The sequence below is a fragment of the Mesoplodon densirostris genome, chromosome 5, assembly GCF_025265405.1.
Source record: "Mesoplodon densirostris isolate mMesDen1 chromosome 5, mMesDen1 primary haplotype, whole genome shotgun sequence".
Taxonomy (NCBI): Eukaryota; Metazoa; Chordata; class Mammalia; order Artiodactyla; family Ziphiidae; genus Mesoplodon; species Mesoplodon densirostris.
The window spans coordinates 17,650,780-17,662,843 of NC_082665.1; positions in this window are offsets into that span (position 1 = coordinate 17,650,780).

Below are 12,064 nucleotides of genomic sequence, written 5' to 3' on the forward strand. Positions count from 1 at the left end.
GAGAGGCCCGCGTACCGCAAAAAAAAAAAAAAAAAAAAAAAGATAAGCAATTCTCTTCTTATTTCAACCTGAACTCCACTACTACACTGTGTTGGTTTTTCTTTTAAAGTCATAAAAGATAATTATAAAGTAAAAGCTAAAAAACTGTATTTAATTATTCATATATTTTGTAGATCTCTTCCTTCCAGCTTCCTTTCTTTTCCTTATTTAGTCAGTCTCTAACTTGAGACCCTTCTCCCACTTATTCACTTTATGCACTTGTTTTCTTTTCTTTTTTAAATTGAAATATAGTTGATTTACAATGCTGTGCCAGTCACTGCTGTACAGCAAGTGACTCAGTTATACACATATAGATATTCTTCTTTTATATTCTTTTCCATTATGGTTTATCACAGGATATTGAATGTAGTTCCCTGTGCTATACATTAGGACCTTGTTGTTTATCCATTCTAAATGTAATAGTTTGCATCTACCAATCCCAAACTCTCAGTTCATCCCTCCCCCTCTTCCCTCTCCCTTGGCAACCACAAGTCTGTTCACTATGTCTATGAATCTGTTTCTGTTTTGTAAATAGGTTCATTTGTGCCATATTTTACATTCCACATATAAGTGATAGCATATGGTATCTGTCTTTCTCTTTCTGACTTACTTTACTTAGTATGACAATCTCGGATGTAAATTGTACCAAGATTTTCTTAGGTCAGTCTCCCAAGGCAATATAAATAAAAACAAAACTAAACAAATGGGACCTAATCAAACTAACAACTTTTTGCACAGCAAAGGAAACCATAAAAAAAAATGAAAAGAACAACATACAGAATGGGAGAAAATATTCGCAAATGATGTGACAGACAAGGGCTTAATCTCAAAAATATACAAACAGCTCATACAACTCAATAACAAAAAAAAACAAACAACCCTACCAAAAAGTGGGAAGAAGACCTTAATAGACATTTCTCTAAAGAAGACATACAGATGGCCAGTAGGCACATGAAAAGATGCTCAACATCACTAATTATTAGAGAAATGTAAATCAAAACTACAGTGAGGTACCACCTCACACTGGTCAGAATGGCCATCATTAAAAAATCTACAAATAACAAATGCTGGAGAGGGTCTGTAGAACAGGGAACACTCCTACACTGTCGGTAGGAATGTAAGTTGGTACAACCACTATGGAAAACAGTATGGAGGTTCCTCAGGAAGCTAAAAATAGAACTATCATATGATCCAGCAATCCGACTCCTGGGAATATACCTGGACAAAACTATAATCCAAAAAGATACATGAATCCCTATGTTCATAGCAGCACTATTCACAATAGCCAAAACATGGAAAGAACCTAAATGTCCATCAACAGATGAATGGATAAAGAAGATGTGGTACATATGTACAATGGAATACTACTCAGCCATAGAAAAGAATGAAATGATGCCATTTACAGCAATACAGATGCAACTAGAGATTATCACTTTATTCACTTTTTAAATGACCTTATGATACAACAGGAATTAATTAAAAAGTGAAAATTCTGGAGTCAACTGGGTAAATGTTAAATTATTTTTAAATGTTAAGGCAAATTTTATAAATAAAAATGGATTTTGCCACCAAATGTAATTTTAGAAAAATATTTTGGCATTTTGTCAATACCTAATTTTTCAATGTTCCTTTATACAAAATTTCCCATCCTTTTCCCATTCCAAAAATACCTATTCTAATTAAATAATAACTTTCTTTTGCACTTCTGTCAAATAAATTTTCTGCTTTTTTAATGTATCTGAATCAATACATGTCATGAAAAAAGTATTAATAAATGCTTTATGAATCTTTAGGATATAAAAGTATACAGAGCAGGAATCCTATAACACAAATTCTGCAGACTCCTTAGATTGTTACAAGATAGCTTTGAATTTATGTAGCCAAAGAAAGAATAAAAAATTCTATAGTATCATTAATCTATAGCTTCAATTTCTGTATCTTTTTATGTTCTGATGTGTTTATAATTCTTGTTTATTTAAAAATATAAATATAGTATATAGTATATATACTATATACTGTATATAGTAAAATCAAATAAAATCAAAATCTTGTTTATAATATTCTTGTCTATAATATTCTTGGACCATTATTTAATTTTTCACTTATTTGATTATTCATTTATTCAGTAAATATTTATTGAGCATCTATTATATGGAAGGTGTTTTTCTAAATTATGGGGATATAGTAAAGGTAAAAAAGTAACCCCCAAAATCCTGTCCTCATTGAAGTCATGTTAAAACTGTCAGAGAGGTTTCAAATGAGTGTTACAGCATAATTCAAAAAAGATTATTCATGTGGATTTCTATATACATGATTTAATTTATTTCATCTTCAATTATTGAAATTTTTGTTTGGTAACCTTTAGAAAATAAAATATCAATCCCATTCTGCTCTTAAAGTTGTTATTAAAAACCAAAGCAAAGAGACAAGCATACAAGAACACTAACCCAGAGTACAACAGGAGCAACTTACAAACTGCTTAACTTGAATGAGGAAATATTATTCTTTCCCATTTTACAGCTGGAAAATGAGGAATAGGCAAATGTGAAGTAACTTGCCTGAGGTCACTCCTTGAGGTTCAATTGAGTTTGGGCTCTAACTCAGAAGTTCCTGATTCTCTGTGGTTGGGCCAAAAGTTCATAGCCACTGGCTCATAGCAGCTTGTGGAACAGAATGCAGTTTTCCTGTAAGCCCTAGAGAGTTAGGCTGCCACATCAACATGAGTGCCTTCAGAACTCGGGTTCCTAGGAAAGTCAGGGACGTCACGTTCTTATTGCTTTAACCTTTCTGCCCACATTGAGGAAATTCACAGCAAGGTAAGTCTTGCCAAAAGAAGGGAAGCAAGAAAGATAACTTGAGGAAATGTTGTGCCTAATAGCCATGGGTGAAATTTAGGGTTCACAAAGCCTGGGAAAATTAACTTTTTCTGCAGTAGAAGTCATGAAATTAAACTTAACACTCTCGGCAGTTTTCTGACAAATATTTTTGCTTTTCCATTAATCCCAAATGAAACAGTACTAACTCCAAGTTAAAATTAGAGCCAAGCCAGTGAACAGGCTGTGAATATTTATACCTAAGAGTTTAATATGCTATAGACAAACAGTTAAGCTCTGGGAGTTTAAAGAATGATCAACTTGGATTCAGGTACAGCTCAATCAATTCCAAAAACTCTGGCGCACAAAATTCAGTTTCCTGCCTTGATGGATTGCAGTGCACTTGGGTGGGCTCAGAAGTTATGAGAGAAAAACAAAACTAAATGTTTTTAAAGTGACTCAAACCACTGGGCTACTAACATTCAACACATAAAAATAACCATCCTGCAAACTTACACTGAAAAAAAAAACACAAGGGGCTTCCCTGGTGGCGCAGTGGTTGAGAGTCTGCCTGCCGATGCAGGGGACATGGGTTCGTGCCCCGGTGCGGGAAGATCCCACATGTCGTGGAGCGGCTGAGCCCATGAGCCATGGCCACTGAGCCTGCGTGTCTGGAGCCTGTGCTCCGCAATGGGAGAGGCCACAACAGTGAGAGGCCCGCTTACCACAAAAAAAAAAAAAGAAAAACAATAAAACAAAACAAACATACAAAACATAAAAATCATACTCAGATGACTCATTCTGTGGGGACAACAGTTTCACCAATGAGATTACTTGGCTGCTTCAGTGACATTAAGAGAAATGGATCAAACATTCTTCTCCAAAGAGAGATGGAGTTATTCAGTTTGCACCAGACCCTTACCCCCAGTCCTACTGTGCAATTAGATGTCCAACATACAGAGATCCATTTAACAGCTATTTAAATGTTTAAATATTTAGATTTCATGTGTATCTTTGATGTGATTAGCACTATTTAGGTACTGGGAAAAAGTAATGCACAAAAGAAGAAGAAAACACCCCTCTTCTCATGGACCTTACATAAAAATTGTACGTATACATGAAAGTTAAATAAGATGAAGCAAATCATATATATATAAAGAGAGTCTGGTCAATGACGTCTCTAGAATTTCTATATCAGAGACAGGGTCAGTCAGGGTCAGGGTCTTCCTGTATTTCGTTACAGGAAGAGCTGGGCAGATTATCTTAAAGCCGTGTGTGTATAATGACTTCATTGCTCCCCATAGGTTGGTTGTAGGTTTAGTTGTGGAAGGAAGTTACTGATGGAGATAATTAGGGTGGAGGGGGTTAAAGACCCCCTAAGCACTTCCCTGAATTTATCACTGAATATACCCAGTCAGTCCCTTGACTGGCTGTATTTACTATTTTGGATAAATTTTTTATGCATAAGTTTCTTCTGTCAATTATATTGACAAAGAAGGAAAAACATCTTTTGGTCAATCACATCACATGTTCCCTGTGCTTTCATAAAAACAGAAACATTTTTTTCTAGGAGTGTTGAAATAATGTGACTAAAAATCTTTTTTTTTTTTCTTTTTGGTCTTGTCTTTGTTTTATTACTCATAGTTTGCAAGCAATATTATATACAAAATTCATTTTTAAAACAACAGGGTTTACTAGAAAATTGTCTTTTATTTTCTTTGCACTGTGGGTTTCTGCACCTTTCACACCTGAGCCTGTTGCATTAAATGTATCATTTATGCAGGTGCTGGGCAAAAATGTAAGAACCTTTGAGTTTTCTACTCATACCCACCTCAAAATAAATCCCACCACTTCTCTACTATATGTTTAACAAACATTAAAAACACTAAGAAAATACACATTCATCTTGCTTTCTGTAAGTCCTTTTTCTCTATTTTTACATGACCAAGATGTTGGCTTGGTTATGAATTCAAAAGTGCTCCCAAAGTTTTGATGATGATTCGTAGAGAAACCTCTCCAAGCTATCCTATTCCAAAGTAATTTCTATGAATGTTTTTAGTTTTCTGTGAACAGTAGCTACAAAACACTTCACTTTTGAACTCTTATGTTTACTTTTATTAATAATGAAGACAATGTGTGTAACTGTATCATCTTTAATTTCTCTCATCAGAGTCTTAGAGTTTTATGCATACAAGTCTTTGGCTCCTTAAGTAGATTTATTCCTAGGTATTTTATTCTTTTTATTGCAGTAAATGCAATAATGGGAGTAAATGGGAGTGTTTCCTTAATTTCTCTTTCAGATTTTTCATCATTAGTGTATAGGAATGCAAGAGATTTCTATGCATGAATTTTGTATCCTGCTACTTTACCAAATTAATTGATTAGCTCTAGTAGTTTTCTAGTAGCATCTTTAGGATTTTCTATGTATAATATCATGTCATGTCATCTGCAAGCAGTGAGTTTTACTTCTTTTCCAATTTGGATTCATTTTATTTCTTCTTCTCTGATTGCTGTGGCTAAAACTTCCAAAATTATGTTGAATAATAGTGGTGAGAGTGGGCAACCTTGTCTTGTTCCTGATCTTAGTGGAAATGGTTTCAGTTTTTCACCATTGAGAATGATGTTGCCTGTGGTTTTGTCATATACGGCCTTTATTATGTTGAGGTAAGTGCCCTCTATGCCTACTTTCTGGAGGGTTTTATCATAAATGTGTGTTGAAAGTTGTTGAAAGCTTTCTCTGAATCTATTGAGATGATCATATGGTCTTTCTCCTTCAATTTGCTAATATGGTTTATCACATTGATTTATTTGCATATATTGAAGAATCCTTGCATTCCTGGGATAAATCCCACTTGATCATGGTGTATGATCCTTTTAATGTTCAGTTGGATTTTATTTGTTAGCATTTTGCTGAGGATTTTTGCATCTATGTTCATCAGTGATATTGGCCTATAGTTTTCTTTCTTTGTGACATCTTTGTCTGGTTTTGATATCAGAGTGATGGTGGCCTCGTAGAATGAGTTTGGAGTCTTCCTCCCTCTGCTATATTTTGGAAGAGTTTGAGATGGATAGGTGTTAGCTCTTGTCTAAATGTTTGATTTTGATTTAATTTGACTGTGAAGCCATCTGGTCCTGGGTTTTTGTTTGTTGGAAGAGTTTTAATCACAGTTTCAATTTCAGTGTTTTTGATTGGTCTGTTCATATAAAATAATGTGACTAAAAATCTTGAAGTCATCATCCATTCCTTCATCTCCTGTATACAATCATCAAGTTATTTTATCTGATGTTTGTTTTTTCAGCTCTCACCACACACATCACCTTAAGATACAATGATTGCAACTATCCACATAACACATCCCACTGGCCCCTTTACTACCTATCATTTTGTCTTACCAATTGTTCTTAAATCCTAATCTTATCATGGAATGTCTCTGCTGAGAAAAATTCTAAACGATCTACTGCTTTCAGTTTAAACTCTACTGTCTGAAACCAATCAACTAAACATGTACTCTGCATTCACAGCTTCAGCTGAACCTTGCTCATTCATTCACTCCTCTTGGAGTATAACCTATGACATGGCTTTCCTCTCTCCCTCCCTCCATTCTTCCAGCTTCTTTCATTTCTTTTTTTCTCCACCACTCTCTACTTTCTTTCTTCCTTCTCTTCTCCTCCCCATTTCCTTCCTCTTTTCCCTTCCCTTTCCTTTCCTTCCTCCTTCCTTCCTTCCTTTTTCTTTCTTTCTTTTGTTCTTTTGTTCTTTCTTTCTTTCTTTCTTTCTTTCTTTCTTTCTTTCCTTCCTTCCTTCCTTCCTTCTTTCTTTTTGTCTTTGTTAAGGCTCACCTCAGGTGCCAAGTCACTTTACATAGGTTCAGCATCAATCACACTGATTAACATAGAGGAAAAGGTAATGAATACTGCCAGTTTTCCCCTTTTTCGCTTGGCCAAGATAAAAAAAAAAAAAAAAACTGATAACACATTCAGGTGCTAAGAGATTGAGAGGCAGGCACTTATGTAACTGGATTACAGTAGTGTTATTTGGTAAAACCTATTCAGAGAGCAGTTTGGTAATAGCTACTGGAAGTAAAGATGCACATGGCCTGGGGAAAATCAATGCCATTTTTAGGATTTACCTTACAAGTGTATGCTCACACATGTGCAATAATGCATATAGTGGTTATTCATTGTAGGGTTTGTGTTTTGCTTTGTTTTTCAGTACAGCAAAGATTTATACAGCAAGTATCCATCAAAAGAAACTTTAAATTAGTGAATTTCACACATGGAATTTTATCTGACTAGATAAATATGATGTATGTATTTAAATAATTAAGATTATCTTTTAAGCAAGATTAAATAAGATTTAGTTATCTGTAAAGAAAAAAAAGAACAAAAATATCTTTCTGTGTTAAAGTGGAAGGATATCTGAGTTATACTGATTAGAGAACTTAAAAAACAAAAAAACAAAACAAAACAAAAAAACAAGATGCCACTACGGATATTTTACACTTTATTGACTATACCATATTTACTTATTCCTGCAAACAAATCTCTGATCAGATGGTTATTCATGCTCTATTTTTTACTTTAAGTTTGTATATTATATATTTGTACATACAATGTTAGGTTTTCAGTACATTCTGCTATAAGAAAACTCTATTACCTGACCATCTTAGAAGAGCCTATGAAGAGTATGTTTATTATTGCTTGGAACATTGTTTGCAATTTTGTAAACAACTGGAATATTACTAAAAATCTTGTATTTTCAAAATTCTAGAGTTCATTTTTAGGCTTTTTAGAAATGATCTCCCTGTTGAATCATTGTTGTTAAATCCACTTTATGAAATAAATTTGCATAAGAGGCAAAAAACAAAACAAACAAACAAACAAACAAACAAAAACCCAAGGTGCCAAAAACTATATATATGCTGCAATTTTTGAAAAAAGAAAAAAGCTGAAGAAACTAAGTATATATATAAATTTACTTGTATATCCATAGATATATTATGAAAGAGTATATGAGAAGTTGGAAACATTACCATTAAAGAAGGGAATTGGGGCAGGGTAGGAGGAAAACTTTTCACTAAATGCCTTTTTGTAATTATGAAATTTGAAAATGTAGCTTTGAAAAAAGGAGTTCTTACTGAGCACTGCATCTAAACTGTTTTCTCCTTGTCACCATATGCTCCAATTACTGAAAATTAATGTGGTTTTCATCACTAAGCACTAAGTGTTGCTTCAGTATCATGGTGATCAAAGAGTCCATAAACAACTAGGACTTAGTTCAAATAGTTCAAATTTCAAGTGTTATAAGTTCTGGTGTCTGGGAAGTTTTTCAACATCATTTCAGTGATTCTTCACGTGGCTCTAGCTCTGACAGGATGTGGCATGCAATATGATGACAGACTTTCTCATGGACCATTTCATATCCAGGAATCTACCATTTGTCAGTGAATATTTCTTAATGTAGATATTTTTATTTTTGAGAATTACCAAACACTGAAGACACAATAGTACCTGTGAAAATTCCAAAAAATCAGTAATTATTGTATTGTGGTTTCCTAAAGAAAATAAAAGTAAACATGAAGAAAAAAATATGATGACGTAGTATTCATAATATAATCCATTATGATTATGGTTTAAAAGGTAACATATACATTTCCAAGAATTACATATTTCACAGATAATTAAACATTATTCTGGATATGAAGGGAGAAATTTGTTCTCTGGATAGTTTTCATTTTTATAAATACCCTTAAATCAAAAAGAAAGCTTCTACTGGATGAAAATTTTGTGTACCCGATTATTTATATTTTATATATTTTAAGCATACATTTTTTTTCAAGGGAATTTTAAAAAATAATTTCCTTTTGGACTGAAGGATTTAATTTAAATTTTCAATCCCTGTAGAAAATTCCATGGCATATTTTATTTTAGTTGGCATTATGTAAACACTGAGAATATTTACTGAATGGGACCCAAACCACGAAGTTCTACAGCCAACTTCAAGACAAATTAACTCATAGAAGCTTCAATACAGCATACTTTGCATGTGATTTCTTTTGAATCACTTATTTACTATTGTTTTCATGTCTCATTGCAGTAAATCTGAATGCAAAATTGTATGCATGCAGCAAAATAGAAAACAATATTTTAATTTATATAGGAAAATATTTAAGAATTACACTTCTGTTTCATCAAAGATCAAATTACATCATACTAAGCAATATCTTGATCTTAATAAAACGGAAGTTTTGATAATATGCTGCCATAAATCATTTAAATTTTAAAAGTAAATCTTTCTGGTAATCTGATGATTTTACCATGAATTTTTTTCCCTTTTGCTTGTTAGTGTTTAGAATAATTTTAAAGATATATATATATATATATATATATATATATATATATATATATATATGGAATTACTTACCTTTTATTTCTTGTAACTAACCATATTGAGAAATGTAGATTATCCTACCTAAACCTAATTATTTTATGTCACTTCTTAATCTTAATTTTGTTGATGATTAAAGTATAATTTCAAAATTTCTAAAAATAAATACACACAAAATCATTGTTTTTAAAGACATACAAGTAGTTCTTCTTTCAATATGTAAAAACACATATTTTAGAGGGTTGTGACATATGAGATTTTTTTTTTTTTTTTGCATGAGGTGGAGGGTACAATTATAGGATGCTCTGTGTTCATATACCATGATCAAACTTCAGGCAGCAGTCGAAGCCATGCTCTTGTGAATTGGGATTATTCTCCTTTAGCATTGGGATTACACTTCATTAGTCTCTTCTTAACGTCTTGAAAAAAATGTTAAGGATTGGTAAATCCTAAAGGTTTAATTCTCATAGGTGTATTTAAATACAACCCATTACTTTAAATATTCCCATTGAAGGAACTCTCTTTGCTTTAATGACAGCAGCTTCAGCAGAAGATACAGCCATCACTGTTGTATTTCTCTCTGACTTTTAGTATTAGCTTTGCCATTATAGCCAGAGTTTCACCTTCCTTTGTATCTCCTCTTCTCTCAAAAAGACTCAAAATTGACTGTCTGCCTCTGCAACTGAAGACACCCAACACCTGCCATGTTCTTTAACTGCCCTGCTTCATGGTCATAGCCTCATTCTTGTGCTCAGAAGCCCAGTTCATTAATGCTGAATATTCTTTACTCACCTTGTAATTTGACAGATACTAGATACCACTGTATCCAAATATGTCTAGAATGGCCTGATGTCCAATGGAAGCGGCCAACAGAAGGTCAGAAAGAGCTTCACCTCAGAGGTCATTGGTTGTCTAGCTAAGAGCATCAGGAATATACTAAGAGAGAGTGGTGGCCCATCTCCAGAGTTGCTAGTATCTGAGGTTTTCACCAGCCCCAGAGAATTGGTATAATGTCTGCAGGGAATAATGGTCCAAAATCAATAGCTAGTGCCACTTTGCTCCTATTAATACATTGAAAATGAGCCATTCAAGAAATTTGCATGTTCATTAAAATATACACATGCAAATAAGAATGACATGGAATCTCTGAGTTAGAAGTTGGTGTTGATTATTAGAGTTTTACACTTCCTATTCATGGCTGACACTCAAGAAAGCTGAGATGACTGAAACTTGTAGAGACAATTGCCAATTTGTCTGTTGCCTATTGAAACATCCCAGTTGGCCCATTTATTCCTTCACATTCCAAGTGTCTTTATTTTAATCACAGATACCCCTTCCAGCTTTATTAAGATATAATTGACATATAACATTGTATGAGTTTAAGGTGTACAATGTGTTGATTTGATATACTTATATATTGCGAAACGATTACCACCAGAGCTTTTGTTAATACCTCCATTGGGTCACACAATTACTATTTTATTTTTGTAGTGAGAACATTTAAGATCTACTCTCTTAGCAACTTTAAAGTATATAGTACACTATTATTAACTGTAATCACCATGCTGTACATTAGATTTCCAGACTTGTCTTATAACTGAAATTTTGTACCCTTTGACTAACATCTTCCCATTTCTCTGCCCCCACCCAGTCCCTGATAACTACCATTCTCTTTTTTTTAGGTTCCACATATAAGTGATATCATACATTTGTCTTTGTCTGACTATTTCACTTAGCATAATGCCCTCAAGGTCCAGCCATATCAGAAATGGCAGGATTTCGTTCTTTTTTTGCCCAAATAATATTCTATATTGTGTATATATATATATATATATTTTTTTTTTCAGTTGTTGATGAACACTTAAGTTGTTTCTTATGGTGAATAATGCTGCAATGAACATGGGAATGCAGATACCTCTTCAGGGTCCTGTTTTCATTCCCTTTGGCTATATACCCAGTTGTGGGATTGCTGGATCATATAGTAGTTCTATTTTTAATTGAGAAAACTGTATATTGAGAAAACTGTATATTGTTTTCCATAGTGGCTTATTAATTCATATTCCACAAAATGTTCAAAAAGATTCAATTTTTCCATATCCTCACTAACATTTATCACTTGTCTTTTTAATGATAGTTATTCTAACAGAAGTGAGGTGATATCTTATTGTGTTTGATTTGCATTTTCCTGATGATTAGCAATGTTGAGCATCTTTTCATGTACTTATTGGCCATTTGAATGTCTTCTTTGGAAAAACGTCTATTCATTCCTTTTGGCTGTTTTTTAATTGATTTTTTGCTCTTGAGTTTTATGAATCTATATATTTTGAATATGAACCCCTTATCAGATATATGACTTACAAAAATTTTCTCCCATCCCATAGGTTGCCTTCTTATTTTGTTGATTATTTCTTTTGCTGTGCAGAAGTTCTTTAGTTTGATGTAGTCATCCTTATTAATTTTTGCTTTTCTTGTGCTTTCAGTGTCATATCCAAAATATCATTGCCAAGACCGATGTCAAGGAGATTTTCCCCTAGGTTTTGTTCTAGGAGTTTTATGGTTTCAGTTCTTATGTTTAGGTCTTTAATTCATTGTTAGCTAATTTCTGAAAGTGGTGTATGACAGGGGTCCAATTTTATTTTTCTGCATGTGTCTATCCAGTTTTCCCAGCACCTTTTAATAAAGAGACTATCCTTTCCCTATCTAGTATTCTTGGCTCTCTTGTCAAGGGAGGGTTTATTGTGGGTTTTCAATTATGTTCCATTGGTCAAAGTGTCTGTTTTTATGAAAGTACCATATTGTTTTTTTGTATTTGTTTGTTTGGTTG